General features: G+C 41.6%; 1 long non-coding RNA gene and 1 other non-coding gene across 2 annotated transcripts in view; one reads left to right on the forward strand and one right to left on the reverse strand.

Moving 5' to 3' along the window:
- LOC134285616 (uncharacterized) overlaps window positions 1–27,475 on the forward strand; it is a 302,588-nt gene that overhangs the window by 7,075 nt on the left and 268,038 nt on the right. The window lies entirely within an intron of this gene.
- Trnat-cgu (transfer RNA threonine (anticodon CGU)) lies at window positions 6,389–6,460 on the reverse strand. The gene has a single exon. It is a non-coding gene; the product is annotated as a tRNA-Thr (tRNA).

Consider the following 27,475-nt stretch of genomic DNA (forward strand, 5'->3'; position numbering starts at 1 on the left):
TCAGATGCACCCGAAGGTTGCAGACAGCAGCGTCTCACCTACCCCGACCCTTGCCGTGGACTCCTTTCCAACCGCGGGCTCGGATCCAACCCAGTAGACCGACGCCACGACAGCACCGCTACCGAGACTTCCCCTCCGCGGCCACTTAATCGCTGTAGGGGTCGATCTCGACCGCAGGGCACCGGTATGACCTACGAAGCCGACTCCGAACCCCTGGACCACCTCTTGTACTGCATCTGGACTAGCCATTCTCCGAGTCCACGCGCCACTTCCTCTGTAGCTCCCAGATAATATGGGTGATAGCCGTTGAAACGGCGTTCCAGCTAAACTCATCCCTACACATCCTCTAGACCAAATTGTCCGCAGTTGTATCCTCCACCGGATTTAGTAGATTAGCGTATTTTTTTTTGTCGAAAAAAATTTCATGTTTTTTTGGTCCCATACAATTTTTGCCAACTTTAGGCCCCTTGAGGGACCACTTAGCCTTGAGATACGGACTTCAAATTTTGACACGATCATTTCTTAGCTAAAACGATCATTTTCCACTAACTTATAACATTTCCAATTTTTCAAAATAAGGGACGGCCTACTGTGGAGGCTCTTTTACAGGCAAAATCGACGTGGCTACCGAAGGTAAGCTTATCGTCGATCATCACGCCCAAGTGTTTGACGGAGCGCTTTGACAGGATAGTACACTCTCCTACACTGATCTACGTCTGCTGTTCCGACTTCAGGTTGTTAACAACCGTCACCTCTGTCTTGTGGTGAGCCAGCTCCAGTTTCCTGGACCGCATCCACGCCTCCACAACCTTGATCGAGTGGTTGGTAGTCAACTTTACCTCCTCGATCGTTTCACCGTAGACTTCGAGCGTAATGTCGTCGGCAAATCCGACAATCACCACTCCCACTGGATACTCTAACCTCAACACCTCGTCGTACATGACATTCCATAACACCGGACCCAGGATGGAACCTTGCGGGACTCCTGAGGTTATGTGAAAGCACTTCCGACCCACCTCCGTGTCGTAGACTAGTACACGATTCTGAAAGTAACTTCCGAGAATCTTGTACAGGTACTCCGGTATCCCCAGACGCAAGAGCGCATCGGCAATAGCAGACCAGCTGGCGCTATTAAACGCATTCCTTACATCCAGAGTCACTACCGCGCAAAAGCGAATTCCCCTCCTCTTAGGCTCGAGTGCTTTCTCGGCGGTTTTTGTAACCGACAAGATAGCGTCTACGGTGGACCTCCCCTTCCGGAAGCCGTACTGGTTACTCGAAAGACCATTTACGCCCTCGGTGAACCGCAACATTCTATTGAAGATGATCTTTTCGAGCACCTTCCCCGCCGTGTCAATCAAGCATATTGGTCTATATGCCGACGGGTCTCCGGGTGGTTTCCCCGCCTTTGGCAATAGTACCAGGCTCTGCCTCTTCCAAGCTTCTGGGAAAACTCCCTCGTCCAGGCATTTCTGCATAGCAGACCTGAACATCTCGGGAGCCTCTGCAATAGCTACTTTTAAGGCCAGGTTCGGAACTCCGTCCGGACCTGGGGCCTTACCTACGCTAAGGGACTTAGCTATCCCCGCAAGTTCCACATCGGTGAACCTCTCCTCATCGCCAGCCCCAGTCCCCGGCTGTCCTACGAAAGGAGGTCAAAGACTAGGATCATGACGCGGAAAAAGTCTTCCAATGATCCCCTCCAACATCTCTGGAGATTGCTCTGTTGGAGCCATCACACCTCTCGTCTTGGCCATAACGATCCTGTAGGCGTCACCCCACGGGTTCGTATTGGCACTCTGACAGAGACCCTCAAAGTGGGCCTTTTTGCTTGCTCTTATCTCGGTCTTAAGCGCGGCTTTTGCAGCGGCGAACACCACCCGCCGTTCGTTTCGCTCTTCCTCTGATCGTGCTCGCTGCATCCGCCGCCTACGGGCTAGCCGCGGCGTAGGTCCGCAATCGCGTCGGTCCACCAGTAAGCCGGATGCCTCCCATTTCTAGGGTGGACTCGCCTAGGCATGGTCGCATCACACGCACGTGAGAGCACCGCTACCAGCTCGTCGCCGTCTAAACCGATTAAGTTTCGCTCACGGCGGAGCGCCTCCCTAACTACCCCTTCGTCGAAGTATGATGTCTTCCACCTGCGGGGGTTTGGCCTTGGCCTTGTATCCGCTGTCTGCTGTTGTTGTAGTCGATACTGTAGCGAACCGCCAGGTGGTCGCTGTGAGTGTAGCCATCATCTACTCTCCAGTTCGAACTACTTGTTAGGCCAGGACTACAAAAGGCCATGTGAATAATTGACTCCGCTCCGTTTCGACTAAAGGTACTCTTGGTACCGACATTAGCCAAGTCGGCATCTAAGATGGCCAGTGTTTCTAGCAGGATCTGACCCCGCTGGTTCGTGAAACGGCTTCCCCATTCCACGGTCCAGGCATTCAAGTCACCCGCTATTACCACCGGCCTTCGCCCTGTTAGCACGGTCGTTAAGCGGTCCAGCATTTGCGTGAACTGCTCGATCGGCCACCGCGGAGCTGCGTAACAGCTACAGAAGAAAACCCCGTTTACTTTGGCGACCACGAAGCCCTCATAGGTAGTAGACACCAACTCCTGGACGGGGTGTTTACCCGTCGTCCATATCGCCGCCATTTTTCTGGTTCCATCCGTGACCCAGTTGCCGTTGCCGGTGGGTACTCGGTATGGGTCCGATATGATGGCGATATCCGTTTCCTACTCAGGAACCGCCTGACAAAGCAGTTGCTGAGCCACATCACAGTGGTTCAGGTTCAGCTGCGTTACCTGCACTGTGATTTGTTGTTCACTGCAGCTTTCTTGAAGGCCGGGCACCTTGGACCACCCATCGGATGTCTGTTGTTCGAGGATTTCCCGGTACAGGTCATGCAGATGGGCGGACTCGTGCAGCTTTGGGCCTTATGACCTTCAGCGCCGCATTGCCTGCACAGTTTGCGCCTGTCGGGGCCTTTGCAGTCCCACGACTTGTGTCCTGGTTCCAGACACCTGAAGCAAACCTCTGGTGGCTCGTGGAATGTCAGGTGACATACACACCACCCACCTTTATGCTCCCTACTTTAACGGACTTTTTGACGTCCGCCACAGGTAGCTGAACCAAAGCTATCTGTGTCCCTGCTGGCCCTTTCCGTAGCTTAACGGCTGCGGCGGCCACCTGCACATCGCGCAGTGCCGTGACGAGCTCTTCCACTTCGGTGATCTCATCAATGTCCTTGACTTTCAGAGTCGCCTCGTGTGTCAGAGCCCTCACCTGCACACCCTCACCAAGGACCTCTTCTGCCAGCCTCTTATAGGCGGCGCCCTTGTGCTCCTTCTGGCGCTTCAGCTCCAGGATCATCTCGCCCGTACGAGTACGTCTAATACTGCGTACGTCGGCTCCAAGACCCTCAAGCTTGGCGTCGCTTCGCATCATCTTCTAGACGTCCGAGTACTTGGACTTTTCCGTCTTGATGACGATCATGTCGCCTTTCTCGCGCTTGGCACCTGCCCTCCTACGCCTTGGCTTGGCGTCCTGCGCTACTACCTGCGGATTCGCCTTCTTCTTCCTCTTCTGCTCTACCTTCGTCCAAGGGGGTTTCTCCCCTTGGATCGCCCTGCTCTGTGGCTGTTGAGGGCCCACCAGCGATCGCAACCCCTTGTTCCCATCGTTCCGGGACGGGTCAGCCTTTTCAGGCCCACCCTTCCCAGCTTACCGGGAACCCTGGCTGGGGTCCGACCTTCCGGCATTTACCCCGACTTTCGGGGTAATGATTCGCCTGGTCTTGCGGGCACCGCCAGACAGCTCCTCGCTTGCCGGTTGCCTCCCCCGCTTCTGCGATTGCTTGCCCCGTTTGTCGCGAGCAGTCGCTTCCGCCTTATTCGGACTTCCTGCGAAGGAGAAGGCCTTCGTTTGGGTAAACTTCGACACTTTCTCAATTGCAGGCTCCGCTACTGCAGCAGTCAGCAACGCGAGTGCCGCGTGCTCCTGCTTGGCATCGTCGATCGACGCCCTAAATCGAAGCAAGGCCGTTTTCAGGTCCTTGCTTATATTCGACTTAGTGGACGCAAAGTCGATGATTTTGCCAAGCTGCTGCTCAGCCACCTCTATTGCGGACGGTCCTTTGGATTCTCGGTTGACGGCCCTCAACAACCACGCTCCGTCCATAACCTCCACCGGCTGGCTTGCCGGGAAGTGGACTGGAGCACCCACGCTTAAGCTGCGTACGCAACTCCCAGCGCATATCTCCTCACTTCTCCTTGTCGGAGATCTCATCAACCCACTTCTTGCGAAGGGGTTGATCCCACCACTACTTCCACCTAGATTCTGATTTTGTTTATTTGACTTCATGATTAAATCCCACGAGTAGCACGGGAAAGAATGTCCACCACGCCAGAGCCCTGCATTAAAGCGGTAAGGGACAGCTTACTGTGGGGGGTGCCCAGGTACCCCACATGCTCCGTTAAAGATCGAGCATCTTTTTGACCCCCTCGATCACTCATTCCTCAGCACGGGTCACTTGAAACCTTGAATTGGGGTTAGTAGTTCTATTCTTCTATTCTTATTGTTAGCAGCCAAATTTGATGGATACTCACCATCCATTGACACTCCAAGTGATTTAGAGGAAGCTTGCCCTCTACGGTCTGTGAAGACCCCAAGAGGAACCCTTTGGTGGAACTCTGATCTGGTGAAACTCAGGAAACAATGTAGAAAGAGTTGGAAGAGACGACGTTCGGCTGGTTCAGAGGCTTTCAGGTCGGATCGCAAGGCCTACAGGAAAGTTCTCCGGTCTGCTGAACGATCCGACTGGAAAAACCTTTGTACATATGTTTCCAGCTTGAGTGAAGTTAGTCGGTTAAACAAAATCCTTGCGAAATCTAAGGATTTCCAAGTGAACGAATTTCGTTAGCCAAATGGCGATCTGACTTCCTCTAATGAGGAAGTTTTGGAATGCTTATTCAGCACACACTTCCCTGGATGTGTGGATATTACATCTTCGGATGAACCTGATGTCTTTTCCTGTAGTTACGATTCCCTGGCTTCGGCTCGGAGTATTGTAACTATAGAATCGATTGAGTGGGCACTAAATAGTTTTGCTCCTTTCAAATCTCCTGGGGCAGATGGGATTTATCCTATTTTGCTTCAGAAAAGGAATTTGATTATTTCAAACATGTTTTAAAAAAAAAAATACTCGTATGCAGTTTTGCTACAGGCTATATTCCCAAATCTTGGCGAGATATTACTGTGAAGTTCATTCCAAAAGTGGGTCGTGCGTCGTATGAAGAAGCAAAGAGTTTCAGACCTATCAGTTTGACCTCATTTCTTCTGATATGCTTAGAACACATTGTGGATAATCACATCCGTGATGTTCATCTGGCCAACGTGCCATCGATATCGAAAGGTTGGCGTGAGAGTCCGTCACGTTGTCTCAGTTCCGGTAAGATCTGAGTGAACGGGACAGTTCACCCGGAACCCTTTCGCGGTACTAAAAGCGAACCGTTTACAATAGCATGAAATGAGCTCACCAAATTATTTGCGAAGTTTTCTCTATCGATCCCAGCGCCCAGAGCCGCAATGAACACTCTTTCCAGCTTTTTGTAAGTTCTTTTAATACTCAAAACCCTTTTTGACCACAGTGCACCCGGTCCGGCTTTAACAAGCAATCGATGTTATCTCGAAAGAGGGATCAACTGAAAAGGCGAGTCGACTCCGACTGTCGTGGATTTGCGGCCGACAATCACGCAAAGAAGACACCAACGACCAGCCCATTTCACGCCTAGTGCTAGAGAGCTATACCTAAGGTCTTCGTGTCTTGTTCATCCCCTTCTGAGCTGGCCGACGCGACGCGTGTTGTGTTGCGTTGCCCACGTCCATGTTCCTCCCGCCCGTTGTTCCTTCCGACAACATTCTGTTCGCATCCGAACAGTGGATTGGAGTGGTTGGTTAGTCTGTTTGTATGTTTTACGAGCGCTATAATATTACGATTAATATGTGCGTCGATGTCCCGTCAGCAATGCTTGTGTAGCCAGCCGCATTAGGCCAACGGGAGATAAATTAAATCGTTTTATTGTTTCGGTGGGTAAACGAGTCGCATTTACTGAAATGGGTGAATAAGCCGTTTCGAATCCGGGGTGTAATGACGGAGACATCTGGCGTTCGTTGGGTTGACTCTGAGGGAGTTCAATGGTTCCCAAAATACATTTTCTCAGCATATATTCTGAGGGAAAACAAAAACTGGTAATCTACTAAATTTGCTAAATTTATTGAATTTTTGTGTAGACGACGTTCAACACAAGCAAAATGAAAATGTCGACGAGGGGTGAGGTGACATTCAGTAACAAACTTAGAAATAATCCTCCGTCTCTCAACAAAAAGACAACTCCCTGCCTCCTGTGAGGTTTGAACTCACGACCGCTGGTTTACGAGACCAGCGCTCTACCACTGAGCTAAAGAGGCTCACGTTTGCCCCTGTAGATAAAAATAAACGCTGAGAAACGATTCTCTCCTTGGCTTTTGCCTGCTTTTGCTGATGGGTGTCTTTCTCTCTCGTGAGTCAGTCTTGATGTTTACTTCATCAATTATTGCACCGCATGGCGGGCTCGCCGGGCCCCAGCCGGGTCGGTCGGAAGAAGCGACGCGATATACCTACAACCGACTGACCTAGTAATCAAGCGAGCAAGCAAGCCGGAGGAACATGTGGCGGGGAGTGGTATCGTGCCTGGGAAAGAGGTGTGTGTGGAACGGCTGTTCTCGCGCGGTTGGCTGACGTAAAACAAACGGAAGAAGTGCAAATATACGGCAGCCGACACCGACCGCGTCGTCAGAAATGGCGAGGTGATACGGTCGACAGTATCGATAAAAATCGAATGAAGGGGAATATAACACGAATGATTTAAGTCGGAAATTGAGTTTATGAAGGGATATTATTGATCAAATCAAATTGATCAAAGCTTTATTTTCGTTCTCTTAAACGCCATGTTCATAGCTGTAGAAACAACACAAAACTGTATTCCAGATGAATTTTGAAGATGTTCCAGAAAGATTCTGAAGTATTAAAAAAGGATTCCGGAAATATTCCAGAAAGATTCTGGAAACATTCCAGAAGGATTCTGGAGACATTCCAGAAGGATTCAGAAAACCTTTCAGACGGATTCAGTTAACATTCAAGAAGGATTCTAGATACATTCTAGAAGCATTCTGGAAACATTCCAGAAGGATACCAGAAACATTCCAGAAGGATACTGCAAATATTCTAGAAGGATTATGGAAATATTCCAGAAGAATTATGGAGATATCCCAGAAGGATTCCAGAAACACTCCAGAAGTATTCTGGAAACATTCTAGAAGCACTCTAAACATTCCAGAAAGATTCTGGAAACATTCCAGAAGGAATCTGGAAACATTCCAGAAGGATTCTGGAAACATTCCAAAAGGATTCTGGAAACATTCCAGAAGGATTCTGGAAACATTCCAGAAGGATTCTGGAAACATTCCAGAAGGATTCTGGAAACATTCCAGAAGCATTCTAGAAACATTCCAGAAACAATATGGAAACATTCCAGAAGAATTCCGAAACATTCCAGAAGGATTCTGGAAAAAATCCAGAAGGATTCTGGAATCATTCCAGAAGGATTCTGGAAACATTCCAGAAGGATTTTGGAAACATTCCAGAAGGATTCTGGAAATAACCCAGAAGGATTCATGAAACATTCAAGAAGGATTCAGGGAACATCTCAGAAAGATTCTGGAAACATTCCAAATGCATTTTGAACACACTATTGAAAGTTTCTGAAAATATTCCAAAATAATTTTGCAATATTCCACAAGTATTCCAGAAATACTCCAGATGGATTCTGGAAGCACTAGTGAAGGTTTCTGAAAACATTCCAAAAGGATTTTGAAAACATTCAAGAAGGATTTTGGAAATATTTCAGAAGCATTCTGGAAACATTCAATAAGGATTCAGGAAACATTTCAGAAGGATTCGGGAAATATTCTAGAAGATTTGTAGAAACATTTAAGAAGAATTCTGGAAACATTCCAAAAGGATTCTGGATACATTTCAGAAAGGTTTTGGAAACATTCCAGAAGGATTCTGGAAATATTCCAGAAGGATTGTAGAAACATTTCACGAGGATTCTGGAAACATTTCAGAAGAATTCTGGAAATATTCTTGAATGCTTCTTGAGACATTTCAAATGGATTCCGGAAACATTCTAAAAGGATTCCGGGAACATTTCAAAAAGACTCTGGGAACATTCCAGAAGGATTCTAGAAACATTCAAAAAGGATTCTGTAAACATTCCAGCAGGTTTCTAGAATTATTCCAGAAGGATTCTGGATACATTCCTGAAGGATTCCGGAAACATTTCAGAGGGATTCTGGAAATATTCCAGAAGGATTCTGGAAACATTCCAAAAGGATTCTGGAAACATTCCAGAAGGTTTCTAGAAACATTCCAGAAGGATTATTTAAACATTCCAGAAGGATTCTGAAAACATTCCGGAAGGATACTGGAAACATTCCCGAAGGATTCTGGAAATATTCCAGAATGATTCTGGAACCATTAAATAAGGATTCTGGAAGCATTCCTGAAGAATTCTGGAAACATTCCAGAGGGATACTGAAAACATTCCAGAAGGGTTTTGGAAACATTCCAAAAGGGTTCTGGAAAAATTCCGTAATGATTTAGGAAACATTCCACAAGGATTCTGGAAACATTTCAGAAGGATTCTGGAAACATTCCATAATGATGTTGGACACATTCCAGCAGGATACTGGAAACATTCCAGAGAGATTCTGGAAACTTTTCAGAAGAATTCTGGAAACATTCCAGAAGAATTCTAGAAACAATCCAGAAGGATTCTGGAAACATTCAAGAAAGATTCTGAAACATTCCAGAAGGATTTCGGAAACATTCCAGAAGGATTCTGGAAATATTCCAGAAGGATTCTGGAAGCATTCCAGAAGGATTCTGGAAACATTCCAGAATGATTCTGGAAACATCCCAGAAGGATTCTGGAAACATTTCAGAAGGATTCTGGAAACATTCCAGAAGGATTATAGAAACATTTCAGAAGGATTCTGGAAACATTCCAGAAGGATTATAGAAACATTTCAGAAGGATTCTGGAAACATTCCAGAAGAATTCTGGAAACATTCCAGAAGGATTCTGGAAACATTTCGGAAGTATTCTGGAAAGATCATTCCAGAAGAATTCTGGAAACATTCCAGGATTCTGGAAACATTCCAGATGGATTCTGGAAACATTCCAAAAGGATTCTGGAAACATTCCAAAAGGATTCTGGAAACTTTTCAGATGGATTCTCGATGCCTTCTAGGGGGATTCTGGAAACATTCCAAAAGGATTCTGGAAACATTCCAAAAGGATTCTGGAAACATTCCAGAAGGATTTTGGAAACATTTCAGAAGGATTCTGAAAACATTCCAGAAGGATTCAGGAAACATTCCACAAGGATTTTGGAAACATTCCAGAAGGATTCTGGAAACATTCCAGAAGGATTCAGGAAACATTCCGGAAGGATTCAGGAAACATTCCAGAAGAATTCTGGAAACATTCCAGATGGATTCAGGAAACATTCCAGATGGATTCTGGAAACATTCCAAAAGGATTCTCCATACATTCTAGGAGGATTCTCGAAACATTTTAGAAGGATTTTGGAAACATTCCAGAAGGATTCTGAAAACATTCCAGAAGGATTCAGGAAATATTCCAGAAGGATTTTGGAAACATTCCAGAAGGATTCTGGAAACATTCCAGAAGGATTCTGGAAACATTCCAGAAGGATCTTGGAAACATTCCAGAAGGATTTTTGAAACATTCCAGAAGGAATCTGGAAACATTCCAGGATTTTGGAAACATTCCAAAAGGATTCTGGAAACATTCCGGAAGGATTCAGGAAACTTTCCAGAAGAATTCTGGAAATATTCCAGAAGGATTCTGGAAACATTCCAGAAAGATTTTGGAAACATTCCAGCAGGATTCTGGAAACATTCCAGACGGATTCTCCATACATTCTAGGAGGATTCTCGAAACATTCCAAAAGGATTCTGGAAACATTCCAAAAGGATTCTGGAAACTTTTCAGATGGATTCTGGAAACATTCCAGAAGGATTCTGGTAACATTCCAGCAGGACTTTGGAAACATTCCAGAAGAATTCTGGAAACATTCCTGAGGGATTCTGGAAACATTCCAGCAGGACTTTGGAAACATTCCAGAAGAATTCTGGATACATTTCTGAGGGATTCTGGAAACATTCTAGAAGGAGTCTTTAAACACTCCAGAAGGACTCCGGAAACATTCCAGAAGGATTCTGGAAATATTCCAGAAGGATTCTGGAAATATTCCAGAAGGATTCTGGAAACATTTCTGAGGGATTCTGGAAACATTCAGGATTCAGGAAACATTCCAGAAGGAATCTGAAAACATTCCAGAATGATTATGGAAACATTCCAGAAGGATTCTGGAAACATTTAAGAAGGATTCTGGAAGTACAAAACATTCCAAAAGAATTCTGGAAGCATTCCAAAAGTACCCCAAAACACTCCAAAAGGATTCTGGAAGCACCCCCGATGTATCCTGGACTCATTCATCAAACAATAACCCAGATCCAGCTACATGCAAAATTTTTAAAAGTCTTACCATCACCCAATTAAATTGCTATCTTACTGCTATTGGGTGTGTACTGTTATTTCAAAATCGATCATTTTGAAAAAGCAATTTAGATTAAAGCGATCATGGATGTGAGTCGTGAAACTGTTTTCGATCATAAATTTGTCGTTGATATCTCGAATTGACCTGGTATCATTGCATTATTCTTAAACAATACAAAATCCAATTGAAAATGAAAAACACTCAATCACTATTCAATGGGTGTTCCGTCTCGAATCGATAAGCTCTTTGTGGCAATAAGGGCGAAACACCCATAGCTCATGACTCTCAGCTCATGACAATCCTGCTTGCTGCGTAAACATTTGCGCGCCATGTGATTGTGGTTGATACGCAATACTTATTCGAGAGAAAGACTTCCCGAACTAGGTCTACCATAAAGCACACATCATTTCCCGCATATTTACGTTTCCAATCGGTTTGGAAACCGAAAGCGTGCCTGCTTAATAACCACGCTGGCAACGACGACGACGACGATGACAACCGGACGAGACCATGTGCCGTATTTGTGCTGATGAAAGCCAAATATCGCCGCTATCGTCACGTTTGCAAAACATTCAGCATTATCGCCTATCGGTGTCGCTGTATCGGGTTTCATGCACTTCGACGCCATATCGACCTAGAACTAGAATGGCAGTCAGTAAGAGGCAGGACTCTTGTCAAGCACATGGCCCATCATCATCATCATCATCATCATCATCATCATCGTTGCCAACTGATCGGAGTTGTCGCCGCCACCGAGAGTTCTAGCTAGGGCACGTCTTCTTCCGCTGCACGTGTCGGTCGACCCTTTTGAGTATGTGCTTAGCAGCAGCAGCAGCAGCAGTTAGTGGATAGCAACGGATGCCGTTCTCGGTCGAAGCAAAACATCCCTCGCGTCAATTAGGCTCTCACGAAACGACTCTCGGGACACGTTCTTCCGGAGTGTGCGGCCGCCTATCGTTCGGTGGTTGGGGGTTGTTTTGATGTTGTACCTTCCACTCGAAAGGAATTACATTCCAATGCCACGGGGTAGGGACAGAGGCGGGAGATCTCCTCTCGGATTGAGATATCACATAACAGATAATTTTACGCAGGCAAATTCCTGATTAAAATAACAACCTTTACCCAACGACGACGGTCGTTTGGATGGCTGTAAGCTGGGTTTTGTTGGTTGGGTCTGCACGGCGACGCTTGGAGTCAGGAAGGTATCCTTTTCCTACCCGCAGGCATTCGATTTCTTGTGCAGTGGGTATCGAGATAGAACGACACAGGCAGCTTCTAGGGGTTAGTTATGGAGGGGGCATTGTATGATGAGAATCATTCATTTAAGAACGATTTTCATTAGCATTAAGCTATGAAACGGCCTTGAAATAATTCATAACGATTCAAATGAATTTGATAGGGTTACAGCAAGTCCACTTACCAGGGGACTCACTCTACGAGTCCTTTGGTGTGGGGGATAGTGGCGGGTAAAAAAAATAAAAAAAAATAAAAAAATTAAAAAAAAAAAAGTCAACATAGTAAATAAGGCTCTGCAGTCTCCCAAAGTCGCCATCATGATATAAATTATAATTTTGAAAGAACTGCGATCAGAAGAAGAATTTTAGAGTATTTTTGTCACCATTTAAACGGATGCATTTTGTGGAGTGGAGAAAAATGTTCCATGGTTTGAAAGTGTCGGCTAATTGGGAAATTCAGAGGATTACCAAAAATATTGAAAATGTACAAGCGCCAACGATAGTGGTAGATAGAATGAGATCATTGAAAATAATTACTTGACTTGATTTTGTATTTGCTGGACAAGATTAACGTAATGAACATCCCTAGCGAAACGACGTGTGAACTGTCGAAATGAACGAAACCTCCAGCTTTGAAAAGAACTCAGTAGTCCATTTTACGAGCCGATTTTATGAATGAATTTTGACAGGAGGTAGCGTCCAATAACCCGTGAAAATTAATATCATCATCAACATTGTTGTCACTTCGTAAAATGGCGCATAAGATTTTGCAAGATGACGTCACGAATGAACGTTCAGTTCACACTTTTCCCTCTCACACGAATGTTGACAGTTTCCCGTAGTTTGTGTTGATTCCCATTCGTTGCCGTTCTTTTCTCTCTCAGGGAGAAAATTGATGTTAACTTTCTATACACTATAAAGTGGTTGCTGACACGTGGCTACCCAATACACATTGAAACACGTTTCCCCAAAATTTCAGCGATTTACACGCTTATTACCCAACCACAAGCGCTTCAACCCAAGGAGCATGTATGCAAGATTTTTTTTCACGATGAAAACAAACTCGATAGTGTCAGTAACAGCTGTCAGTAATCTCTATTATAAGTATACTGTCTGATGTCGTCATCGAAAGTGATTTTTTAGTTCGCAAATATTCCGCTTGCAGCGCTACAATCGTCTATCATGACATTTGACAGCCATACTGCATCGCATGACTCAAAGCTGTTATTAGTATTGGTGAGACCGGAAATGTGTTGTTTGTTTTGATTTTTCTGGAAAATGGGACGCAAATATGAATTTATCAGCTGTCCGAATCAAGGAGGAAGCTGTGCAAAATCCTTTTTCAGGTTTCTCCGTGACGGCCAAAGGTATGTCAATTTAATTAACGATATAAATAAAGATTAAACTCACGTTTTAATTGTGTCAAAACCGTCAAAATAGGTTCGCGCAATGGGTGGCATTCTGCCAGTACAAGCTGCTGGCGATAGAGTTTTCTGAAGGCGGACCAGACGTTAAAAAACGAGTTCTGTGTTCTGATCAGTGCTGGGAAATATCGCGAAGTTCTTTCTGCGGAGCCAAAACAATGCAAATCACAGCTACCCATGGTGATAACTGCAAATTTGTTCGCTACTGTAGCCTAGTTTGTTGAAACTCATCGGTAACCATACGTTGCTACGGTAGCTTGCTACAGTAGGTCGCTAATGTTAGGCAAATTACCTGACTTCTAATTGAATGTTCGTAGTAGTGAACCGTGGAGCCGTATGTGGGATTCGGGCCTTGCTTCGAACCGTGATTCGGACAGGATTCTTACCGACATCGCAGTCTCGCGACAAACCGTACTCATTTTATCCAGATTTCCGAACCAATCAACTACACCAAATCCACTGACTGCGTTTTGAGAGAGGAGTTGGACGGGCTTCTTTATGTTGGGTATTATGTTTCCAGTTCAAAACCGAATTAGCGACATTTTTTCTTTTACTTCCGCTGCTTTTGCCTTGCGTTAAACACTATGTCGGAAGTGGGGCGCTGTATAGAGTACCAGGTGTACAATACAGCGCCCCACTTCCGACATTGTGTTTAACGCAAGGCAAAAGCAGCGGAAGTAAAATAAAAAATGTCGCTAATTCGGTTTTGAACTGGAAACATAATATTCAGATGCTTTGGAACGGGTTGGGCATGTCTTAGCTGTATGAATTGGTTGGGCTACCGGGACAAGGCGACCCGGAGGAACGTAACCATTATAGTAACAGAAAGGTTTTAATTGGCAGAATCGAACAGACAACCGCGGACGGAACCTTTTGAGAAATGGCAGTTCAGTGAAAGAACAGAATGTCTTCTCCTGCTGCATGGATGAGGCCTCGGAAGGACCGATGCTTGGAAGGCATAACGAGAGGGTGGAAGAAACAGACGGGCGATCGGTAATCGTTCCTCGGAAATACAGTGGTCCACTCAGGGATTGGTCAGGTAAAGGGGAATGAAAATTCAACGAGCTCAGCATATTTTTAAAACGTTGAAATAGCTTAATGACGAATATAGCTTTAATGAAAAAATAAAAGAAAACTGCTCCTAGTGAAGTACGAAGTACGTACTGGAGTACGTAAACGAATTTCACTGACACTCGTTTTGGAGCTCCCGCACTGTGGCTGCTACCGTAGAAATGGTTTAGAACGCCTACTGTATTGATTCAAATAAATTTCTCCCGGATTTCAAAAGACAACGAGTCAATCATGAAATCAAAGCAAACTACTGTTACCATTCCCAGCACTGGTTCTGATCACTGCATCAGTAGATGACCATCACCTGCAAGTAGATGACATTTTCGACGAAGTCGAGTATCTCGACTGCTCATCATCAGACGAAAACGCTACCGAACTTGAATACTTCGATTTGGAGTACTTGGACGATGCAGACGTTGCACAACCTGGACCGGAAACTTCACCGTGCCAACCGGACGAATGCCATTCTACAACGGTAGTACTAAGCATTGAACCGACAGATCCAGAGTTTCTTAACGCTTACGAATCAAGTTCGATTGATTCTGTACCGGAACCACCAACAACGCTAATTGAGAACAATTATTCCGATGTAGTTCAGTCAAGTTCTGACAAGCGTTCTCCACTGTATGCATTAGATACACCTTTACAGTGGCATCCAAATTCGGAAACCTTTGTGCAGCATTGGTCAAATGATGACACTAATTCCGAGTCCATTCCGGACTATAAAAAGCTTTTTTTATGAGGAGAAGAGAACATCTGTTCAACTGCGACAAAAATTAGAAAAAAAGGAATGTCGGAAAACTAACCAACAGACTGAACGAAATAGTAAATGGAGGCTTGAAGCAATGATGAGAAGTAAGAAAACAATTAAAAAGTTGAAAATGAAACTGAAGCAGCTTCGGAAAACTAAATCCAGCGATACTTCATTGGGCGAACGTGTCAGAAAGAATCACCCTGTGCTACACAACAGTTTACTAAACTCAACAAGGAAGCCGAGAAAACGGTATAGTCCACAAATGAAATTTTTTTCTCGTGGGGCCTGCCTTGCTGGACCGGCGGCATTTCGTTATATGCAACGGGCAAAAGTTTTGAAATTGGCCAACAAATCAACTATTGGAAGATGGAATTCTGGATTCACAATGACATCAGGGCTGAATTTGTCTTTGTTGAACTGCTTGGGTTCTAAAATAAAAGGCTTCAACAAATCAGAAAAGGCTGTCGTCTTATTCATGGATGGAATGTCGTTAAAAGCTGAATTGACATATAACGCCAAAACCGATACTTTTGTGGGATTTCCATCCATTATTGGAAGCAACCGTAAAATTCAAAAGAACAACCCAATGGTCCTAGCAACAGAGGCTGTAGTACTCATGGTATCGGGTATTGGCGCTCTGAATCCAAGCGTGGGAAACCTACGACGTAAATGACCAACGCAGTGTAACTTTAACCTAAAGGTTCAAACAGGTAAGTTTTCTTACATTTAACCTCATACTTTTTATTCAATTAGTTTCATCTTTTTTTTTTTTTTTTGAATAATACTTAAAGGCGGTTGGGTACGAACACGGAAACAAATCTGGTCCTGTTTTTATGATTCACAAATCATAAAACATAAAGATTTGTCATTTTATGAAATCATGATCACGAATCATAATTTCATAATCTGAGCAACTAATATCATGATTCGTTGCAACCATTTTTATGAGCTTGAACTCATGAAAATTATCAAGCGTTACGCGTACTCCGCACACCTGTCAAAACGTGATCATTCAGTGTGTGGTATCGTTGGTGATTAGTGGAAAAAATGAAAAAAGCTATTATTTTAATTGAAATATAGTTTAAAATGCAATAGTTGTGTCACTTTTTGTGTTATTAGCGTTCTAGTGCGTTCTTCGTGAAACCATTCTCTCAAAGAAACTGGTTAGTAAAATGTGCCGCAATTGTTTTCTTACGTTGTTTTTACACATTTCTAAATTCGATTGCACACCATCGTTCTTGTTCTAGCTCAAACGTGGCTGCCTACCGTGGCAGCCATTTCGGCCGCATAAAAAACGACGCAGGCACCGTCCCGGCAGTGTCCGATTCTATTCCTGTACCGGCTCCGTTTAGCGACGCGTGAGTAAAAAAAGCGTGTTGAAATTTCTTTCTAATGATTGAAAAAAATAATGTGTAAGTAACATTCAATTGCATGCCATTATTCTCATTCCAGCTCAATCGGCTGCGGCTGTCATTCATCGCCCCGGATCCATTCGATCCCGTTACGGCTTCGTTCGTGTCCCGGTCAAATGACACCAGCACCATCCTAATCGCATCTTTCTGTGCTATTGAATATTCTTCATAGTGATTACTATAGAAACATATTTTGCTTTTGGGTCATCATTAAACCACCTCCGAAATGGCGGCAATTTATTTTTTTATTTTTTTTAAATGCACCAGACTCATAAGCGATGCGCACCCGAAACCATGATTCGAAATCTCCAAAACATGATTTAGCTTCATGGCCCTAGAAAATCTGTCAAATTCATAAGCGATGCGCACTCGAAACTATGATTCAAAATCTCAAAAATATGATTTAGCTTTACGATTTCAGTAAAAAAGTAACGCATTGGTAGCGTTACGAGACAATGGCTCACACTATCATGATTACAAATCATGGTGTATTTTTATAAAACGAAAATGTACTAGGCTCATGAAATCATGAGTCGTTTTTATGATTTTTGGGAGCAGAATTTTACCCGTGAAGTGGTCTATAATACGGTTGGCAGTGGTGAACAATGGGATTTGATCAAACGTGTCGTTAAAGCATTACGGGCTAGGTTTGTATCCGTTGGTATTAACAATGGACCAGAGTACAACCAACGTGAAAATGGCTAAGGAAGCCAGTGCAACTGCGAATGACCCCGACATCGAACTGGCTATTATGCTTGACACGCCGCATCTCTTGAAGAGCGCTTGGAATATACTGCTCAAGCATAATGCATATTTTTGCAATGATGTGGCGTCCTTCAAATGGATAAACGAACTATTCGAGATTGATCGCTGTATTATGCCTAGGCTCGTTCCTAAGCTCTAGGAGGATTTCGTCAACTTGGCACCTTTCGCAGCCATGAACGTCTCTAAAGCAGCGCGAACATTGAGCAACTCAGTTTCTAAGGGATTTCAATTTTATGTCGAAACTGAGGAGTTAACACAAGAAGCGTTGGGAACGGCCACCTTTGTTGACTTTTCGACGATTGTTTCAATTCCAAGGCTTCGCAAAACGAAAAAAAGTAAGTATAAGTTGTAAAAATATGAAAATTAAGCATTCGATAAGACGGTTTATAAATTACATGAATCACATTTTCTCTTTTTTTTATAGATGTATCGTGGAGCTATTCAAAGCGAATCGTGTCTTTGGGCATTTCTTAAGCAAGCTCAAGTGCTGCTAAACAATATGTACTTCACGAAAAATTCATGTTTCGACATAAAAAAGGTGATATTTTATTTAATCAAACATTAAATTTATGTGTGATTCTTATGCTAAATATTATCATCTTCTATCATTCTTACAGGCATCAAAAGAATCAAAGACATTAACTGCAAAACAGCGCCACCCAAACTTTGTTGATGGGTTCATTGGAAATATGAATGCTTGGCAATGGCTTTGGGACAAATTGTATAAATAACTTGGCTTCCTCTGCCTGTCAACTAATCACTTAAATCAGGACCCGAACGAAAATATATTTTCGGAAATAAGGCGAAGGTGTGGGCGGAACGATGCTCCAAATGCAATTCAATTTGGAGCAGCTTTCAAAAATGCAAACGAGAAACTTCAAGATGGAAGCAATTGTGAACCCGATAGTGCTGTCCCACTTTGCGACAGTAGCGACCTGGACATTGAAGAACATTTTCCACCCCAAAAAATTCAGTAGATACCTTAATCCATACTCTACATGTGCACTGAAACCGATTTTGAAAATATTGCTTCGTTATTTAATAAAAAATCAAAAACCTAAAAAATGAGAAAATGCTTCCAGTTTCGCCTTAAGCTCTGAATCATTATTCGTTCTTCCCATGCAATCTATAGACTGTTTCAGAAATTATAAATACACTAACGATCAACTGCCATTTCAATTTGAGCACAATATCCAAAAAAAGTTTCTTCTAGCTCTTATAGTAAACATGCTAACGAAGCAAATAATACCAATTTTGTTGATGTTTCTGGTAAAAGTTAAAAAATAGGGCTCTGTAAACTACACACTAAGTATTTTTTGCTGAATCTCGGCAAACCGATTGCCGAGATTGGCACCGCTGAGTGCTCGGCAACCAGCTCGGCAAAAATTGGAAATGCCGGGACCTCGGCAGTCACAGAAATGACAGCTATTGATATTTTGCCGAGATTCTCAGCAAAAATATTTGCCGTAGCTCGGCAAAATCATTTCCCAGCATAATTGGATCTGCTGAATCTCGGCATTTGATTTTGTTTTTTTTTGAGAATTGCACAAATAAATAAAATTAAGAGTTCTTAACCCACATGAAAACACAATAAACAAGTTGTACTTTCGAACATTTATTTTTCATTGGTCCATAAAATTGAAATGAAAAATATACAATTTGTTGCCGAAAGCATTTACTCCTCTCGGGGTTCCTCCATTCATCAAGATTGGCTTCCGCAGAGCTGTACCGCTCCTCGAAAAACAGCTACTAATGGATGTGACTGACTGCTATTCTAGAATAAATTGAATGACGCTAATTAGCAATAATTTACTTACAGAAGGTCTTTAATTCTTACATATTTGAACTTCTTAATCGCTTGGAAATGCACTTCATGTGGATTCAGCACCACTACCACTGATCTGTTGTTTTTTTTTCGCCGAAACATGGCGGCGGCAAAAGTGACAGTTGCATTGCCGAAATTCAGCAAAGGATTACATGATTGCTGATATCTCGGTTATCTCGTTTACTGATTTCGGTAAAATTCGTGTTCACCGACACGTTCAGCTAAAAATGCTGTCAGTTTTCCAATTTTTATAACAGTGTGCTGATATTTCGGTAAAATGTTTTGAACCATCTCGGCAAAAACATTTTGTTTGCTGAAATATCAGCAAAATTAGGAATTGCCGTTCGGAATCAGCAAATATTTCTGCCGAGCTCGAGAATCAGTTTTAAGTGTGTAGATGATTAAAATTTGAAGTTGCACAAAGTAGTCAAAAAATGTAGCATAGTAGAAAAGAAAAAAATCTCACAGATAAAATATTTAATTCCCAAACACAATAAAAATTGCTGTATCGATAATAAAAGATATTTCTCGATTGGTAAGAGTAAGTTTTACTGGAATATTTGATTGAGAACCACTATTATGGGCCTTCTCAATACAAATTTTTTTGTTTCAAATTTCTCAACAACACCAGTAGCAACAGACGTTAAGCAAACGAATGTCTTAATTACTGCTTATTGCATTCGTTTTTATGGTATGACAAGATTTACCATATGAAGAATCGAATGAGCTGAAAAAATAAGTTTGTTTAGATTAAATGCGTTCAGGAAAACTAAGAAACGGTGTGGTAGTTCTTATGTTCCGTAGAAAACCTTGAAAAATAAGAAACTTGAGCTCCAGAAAAATGTTGTGGAAATGCCTTTATAGATTTTTCCCAAATTTTGATCAAGGCGTTCCTTAGACAACTTGTTGAGAAAGCGAATGTGATAAAAATTTAGATAATTTTTGGTATTTAGTGATACATAATGTTGAATTCATTAAAAAACACCTTTGTGTAAATGCAAATTTGAAAAATTAAGTTATTTGTTAGAGAACTCGACTGTTCTTTAAAATATCAAGACAATTGAAAGGAAATATGAAAATATGGAAAAATCATTAGATCAGTTCATTTAATTTAATAAACAAAGTGTATTTATAATTTCTGAAACAGTCTATACCAGCACTAAGGGCCGATTTCTTCACCCGGGCTTAAATTTTAAACCAGGCTTAGCAACATTTTAAGCCGGGCTTAACTTTTTTTTCAATTTCTTCACTTCGGCTTAACCACTAAACCCGGTTTGATAATTCTACGGTTTACGTTAAGTGTGGCTTATTTTAAGCGGTGCTCTGAGGTGGCTTAGCAGCGACTTTATTTGAACCGGTAGTGTTCCAGAACCGGTTTCGGATGTCCCGCCGGAAGTGGCCAAAATATAATAGTTAACCAAACCCATGCATGTGACACATCAAATCACAGCTTTTCCAATAACCTGATGACTGGTTATTAAGAAAGTAGGATCAGACCACATTGGGGTCTGTCGGTACCAATTCCGAGTGACCCGTCGGAAGTGACCTAATATAAATATAAATATATATAGCCTCAGATCACAATAGAAAACCACCGGTAGTGATCCCTAACGGGTTCCGTGTGTCCCACCGGGATTGGTCAAATGTCGGCCCATGTATTCAACACATCAATTCGCGGTTTTTTAGGTAACCTGATGAACATACAAGAAACAGTCTGAGACCATATATGGGACAATCGGTAGTGTCATGGAATGAGTTCCAGGTTTTCCACCGGAAGTGGTCAAACGTAAAATTGAATCAAACTCATGCATGCGGCACACCAAATAGCGGAATCATGAAAGTGAACAAAATCAATGTTAGCGATAAATCAAATCGATTTTTTTATAGCCTGGTAAACGTTGGGTAAGATTTGTCGAAGCCTTCCCCAAGTAACAATGGAAACTGAATAACAGCTTATAAAGGCAAAACTTCTAAAATCAAGCTTAAGAGTGGTTTATTCATTGTACAGGAATATTGTTTGTTGGGACATATATGCAAGAGACAAAATCGTGACCAAAGCTATCTCATCAAATTACACCATTTCAGATTCCTGCGGTGTAAATATATAGTAGTATGGATCAACCATTAATGGGAAAATTATAATTTGAACGCATCAACACCAAATAAATTTTTTAAAATCCCTTTTGCGTCTAAAATTACTGCTCACAATTCGGGTGCGGCTGCTCTTCTCATTGTGATTGAAATTTGATAGAAAAATTTCCCTTTTCTGTATTTTTCTCATAAGGATGTCAATTTTTACATGAATCGTGTAAACAAGAAATTTGAAATATAGCTAAAGTGAAAAAAACTAAGTCGAAGATTGTAAATGATCTGTGATTTTGAATTAAGCTAAGGAAGTTAACTGAGAGGTTTGATATTTGTCAGCTCTGTTTTGTCGTTGAATAAAACCACCCATCACTTGTCAACCCTTGACAAGCCTAACAACTTTGCCGAAAACACAAACTCTTCAATTAATTTATTAAGTGTTTTTTTTCTGTTTGGTGACAAGCACAGTCCCAAGCACCGTGCATTACTCCCTGCGCCGTAGACCAAAACGGGAGACAAGCACTTGAGATTGTGTGCGCACACGCTTTTTTCGCACCGTACGGTGCATTTCGCCAATCCCTGGTACATATTCGACGAGAAAGGCATTATCACCACTAGGTGGATTAATCTGGGTTTTTAAATGGGCTTTCAACTCTTTAAGTCATTGCCTACCTATAAAACGTGTAGCATTTGTTTTAACAAAAGAATCAATGTTTCCCCGGATTACGGTAGGGGGATTAGGGGCATAATGGACACCCCTGTTTTTGCCGAAACCGACTTTTATGGTAAACTTTTAATGCATAGGTGTAGAGGAACAAGTCATGGTTCTATTATTCAAAAATACCGTTAATATTCCTCAAAAAATAACCAAAATAGCATTGAAATTGAAATATGTTTTTCATATGGTGAAATTCTTCTAATTTCTAAACAGCAGCAAATAAGGTATTACGAGTGTTGGAGTGTGTCCACCATAAAAACACAAGAATTGTTACCTTATCTACATGTATACGGAGATTTAGCAATGAATGAAGTATTTTGTTTCTGATCAGAATTTACTTAAAATAGCAATTGTTGTAGCCGATTCATGGCGAAATGGCCACTGGCCAGTGGCCATTGCGAATGGATGTATAGGCATTACATACTGTTAGGCGTTTTAGAGAGTTTAAAAAAAAAACGATCCGATTACACAGTTTTCAATTCATTATTTCTTCACATTAAAGACATTCTACCACCTCTTGTAAATGATTGAAAGACGTAGGACACAAGATAAAGTTGTAAGTGAACTGATCATATGTTAAGTTTTACTCTGTTATCTGGCCTAACGTGTTTATTAGCTTAGGGTATCCATTATGTCCCTAATCCCGCTACTTGCATTTTTGAGTGTAGTTTTTGGGATTTTATTTTTCGTGTATAGGAGGATTAGGGGCATAATGGACACCCCTGTTTTTGCCGAAACCGTTGACATTTATGTAAAACTTTTAATGCATAACTGTAAAGGAACAAGTCATAGTTCTATTTTCCAAAAGTACCATTTTCATTGCTCCAAAATAACCAAAATATCATTGAAATTGAAATATGTTTTTCATATGGTGAAATTCTTATAATTTCGAAGCAGCAGCAAATAAGGTATTACGTGTGCTGGAGTGTGTCCACCATAAAAACAAAAGAATTGTTACCTTTTCTACATGTATACGGAGTTTTAGCAATGGATGAAGTATTTTATTTTTGATCAAAATTTACTTAAAAAAGCAATTCCAATGTTGTAGTCGATTCGGGGCGAAATGAACACTGGCAATTATGAATGGATGTACCCGCATTGCATACTGTTAGGCGTTTAAGAAATTTTGGAATTATTTTAGCCTAAAGTTTAATTAATTATCTTTGATGTTATGTAAACTTGTCTAAGATGGAGTATTATATCTGTGGTATTGATCTCCGTAAGCAAATTACTTAACTGGTTGGTGTAATCAAAGAATTAGCATAAAATATGTAGGGGTGTCCATTATGCCCCGATGGGTGTCCATTTCGCCCCGTACCTTTCCTGACAGCCCTGAAAAACACACGGTTTACAATTCATTATTTCTACACAATAAAGACATTCTACAAGCTGTAAATGTTAGAAATACGTAGGAAACAAGTTAAAGTTGTAAGCCAACTGATAATATGTTAAGTTTTTCTCTGTTTTACAGGCCTAACGTACTCATTTGCTTAGGGTGTCCATTATGCCCCTAATACCCCTATTTGGCACATATGGCAGAACTGCTGGCCCTTGCTCGTTGCGACGTTCGACAATTTCGTCGTTGTGCTTGCCAACCAAAGAGGTCCGCAGCTATACGTCCGTAGTAATTTTATTCCTTTTTTTTCAAGTAAAGTTATAGTAAAAATGATTATGGCTAAGGTAAGTAAAATGAAAATTAGAGTAATAAGATTTAAACTTTGTGAAATTGTGCAAAAAGTGTGGGTATGGACGTACCCACCGATGAAACGAATTCACTCGGTCCGAGAATTTAGTTACTAGAGCGGGACCGTTTCCAACCAGAACTATACAACTCTTAGTAGTGACAGGAATATGCAAAAATATGAATATTGAGATCCCTATCATTGAACTACGGAAAATCTCACGTAAGTTAGATGAAAACCCCAGCAGCTCGTTCATGCACGATTGCAAAGAAGCGGAAGTACGGCGTAAGCTTTTTACCCGTTGTTCCATTGTTTGATGACCGGCATATACGAGCGATTCAATCAAGAATCAACAGAAGTTTTAAACGCATTCGGACGAATCCTAGCTCTGTCTCCAACGGAAGATCTGAAAACGATTTAGGTTTCCGCGACGGAGTTGAAGCTGGAAATAATGCTCTTGAAATCACAGACAGCACAAAACCATGCAGAAGTTGCATCGTGGGAACCAAACGTGGGAGTGGATGAAGTACACGGAACAAAAATCAATTGGCTCAAAGACAAGTTTATTTTTTAATCAGATTTTGCAAAGTAGTTTCATATTACAGCGCTGTTCCGGTAACGACATATGAACCGGAACGAGCTTTTTTTCAAAAATGAGTAGCGAAAAGCAAGCTCAGAGCCACGATGTCACAGGATAGGCTGGGAGCCCTGATGGTGTCCTTTGTCGAACAGGCATGTTGGCAGAAGTGAGTGTCAATAAGGTTATTATTCATTTCAAAAACAGTTCTAATTGTCGTCGTCGTCAAGATGTGAATAAGAGTATGGCAAAGTGGGTTACGTTTGTAACGATGTTTTAAGGATTTTCCAAGAATTTCTCTGATTTATGGAAAATTCTTCGATTGTTGCATTGTGTTAGTACAGGTATTCTTCGATAGAACGTACCCTCGATATAGCGAATTCGATATAACGTACATTTTGCTTCGACATTACGTACACCATTGAAAAATTTCATTTTTCCTGTAATAACCACCAGATAATCTACGAAATGACTCAAATCAATGCTGTGTTGCAACATTAGCCTTGTTACCCAAAATAAGCGCAATTTGGGAAAAAAATTATGTGTACGTTATATCGAAGCAAAATGTACGTTAAAATTGGCTGCTTCGATATAACGTACAAAGAGAAAAGTTTTTTGTACGTTATATCGAAGAGTTACCTGTATTATATTCATACTTTAGATTTGTTAATCTGTTCCTGATCCCTAATTAGCATTTGTAGCGCTCAGACTATTTCAGGCATCACAAACCATAGGATAAAAAATATAATTTGGACATGTAGGGGTATTAGGGGCATAATGGACACCCTAAGCAAATGAGTACGTTAGACCTGTATAACAGAGAAAAACTTAACATATTATCAGTTGTCTTACAACTTTAACTTGTTTCCTACGTATTCCAATCATTTACAGGTTGTAGAATGTCTTTATTGTGAAGAAATAATGAATTGTAAACCGTGTGTTTTTAAGGGCTGGCAGGAAAGGTACGGGGCGAAATGGACACCCATCGGGGCATAATGGACACCTCTGCATATTTTAAGCTAATTCTTTGATTACATCGACCAGTTAAGTAATTTGCCTACGGAGATCAATACCACCGGTATAAAACTCCATCTTAGACGAGTTTACATAACATCAAAGTTAATTTAATAAAATTAGGACTAAAAAACTCGGATTGATTTTTTCAAACTCTCTTAAACGCCTAACAGTATGCAATGGACGTACATTCATTCGTAATTGCCAGTGTTCATTTCGCCCCGAATCGACTACAACATTAAAATTTCTATTTTGAGTAAATTCTGATCAAAAATAAAATACTTCATCCATTGCTAAATCTCCACATAAATGTAGATAAGGTAACAATGCACTTGTTTTTATGGTGGACACACTCAAACACTGGTAATACCTTATTTGCTACTCCTTCGAAATTATAAGAATTTCACCATATGAAAAACATATTTCAATTTCAATGATATTTTGGTTATTTTGGAGAAATATAAATGAAACATTTGCAAAATGGAACAATTACTTGTTCCTTTACACTTATGCATTAAAAGTTCAATATAAAAGTCAGCGGTTTAGGCAAAAACAGGGGTGTCCATTTCGCCCCGGGTGTCCATTATGCCCCTAATCCCCCTATATAACTCGGACATGCACGGCGATGTATGCCTTGTCACGAAGAGCTAATAAAATCAGATACTTTCCAATATCGATTATTGGATCAAACAGACCCTATTCTGATGACTTACGTTGAAAATACGCTTAACAATTAAGAATTTACTTCAAAATTATCGAAAATGTAAAATATTTCACTAAAACCCCTCAAATGCACAGGTATGCAAGACGACAAACACTCCATAGTCACATACAACATTCACCTCAAAATGGTTGAATTAATAATTGTAAGAATTTTAAAAGCCTTTTTGCAATGAAAAATGTTCAACAAAGAAGCATTAGGCAGCCAATCTCTAAACATTCATCTAGAACGCTTAAAATAGGATGTGTCCAAAACACATTGCATGGTTTCTACTGTTAATATATTTTCACGGGGATGCAATGGAAATCTGATTTTGTTGCCGCTTATCATGCGCAACCAGAACTCACTAATATCAATATTCACTCAATACAGCAGCGGGAGAAAATAAGGAAAAACGCACTTTGGCGAACAATGTGTGCGAAAAGAGGTGTTGTGTAACTTTTCACAAACAATTCCCATTCTCTGTAGGAACTTTACCTAAACATTGACACTCTCAAATTGAAAATAATCAAATATGCTGCTTTTTAATGATCAACACTTTTATGAGATGTTATGTGATGCAAGCGTTTTGCACCAATATCCCTCGTAAATAGGTAAACATTCAAATTTCACGACTCCAAGCTGTCAAACTGCTGTGAAAATATAGGATGCCGTCCCCTTGTATATTTTGGTCATCTGACGAACTACATGGGGATGTAGTGCGATTGCATACTTGGAGGCGTATTCTGTGGGTCTGGCGATATTTCTTCGATTTTAACAAAAACTGAAATAGTTATCAAAATAGATGCCTGTTAAGCGGAGAAATTTGATTATTTGTAAGAAAATATTTGTTAATTTATGCTACTTCCATAATTTAGCAGTATTTATGGCTAATCATTGAGATAATTGCCCTGTCCAAATTATATATACCTGAGGGTGTCCAAAACATATATTCGGTGTCCAAAATGCAATTCTTACAGGCGGTCGGTAATTGTGATTTTCTCAGCTTTAAATGCTTTCGTTAAGGTTTTTGTCACCAGGAACGCAAAGTACAATCATATTATAAGCGTATTGGTAACTTGGCAAAATAATCAATTGCTTTCTAAGGAAGCTAGAGGACGATTTTTTCAACGTTGTCCTTAGCCTGTCCAAAATACATGAATTACCCTAAGCTAGCCGCTCGCTCTTTCATTCACGATTCCAAAGAAGCTGAAATACGGTGGAAGCTTTTTTTTACCCGTTGTTGACCGGCATAAATGAGCGATTCAACCAAGAACCAACGGAATTGTTATATTCCTTTTGGACGAGTCCTAGTCTAGATGATGTAAAAACGATTGTCTCTAAGGTTGAGGTTTCCGTTGAGTAGAAGGCGGAGAATAAAATTTATTAAAAAGCAAATTTATAGGAATGGTGTTCTTGGGATGACGGCCAGTGCCAATGAAATCACCAGGGCGAACTTCTCGCAAATTCCCAACGCCACGGGCGTGGCGCACCCGAAGCCACAAATATTGATGGCGTGGCTTCAACATTGCC

This window comes from Aedes albopictus, chromosome 1, assembly GCF_035046485.1.
Source record: "Aedes albopictus strain Foshan chromosome 1, AalbF5, whole genome shotgun sequence".
In the NCBI taxonomy this organism is placed as follows: domain Eukaryota; kingdom Metazoa; phylum Arthropoda; class Insecta; order Diptera; family Culicidae; genus Aedes; species Aedes albopictus.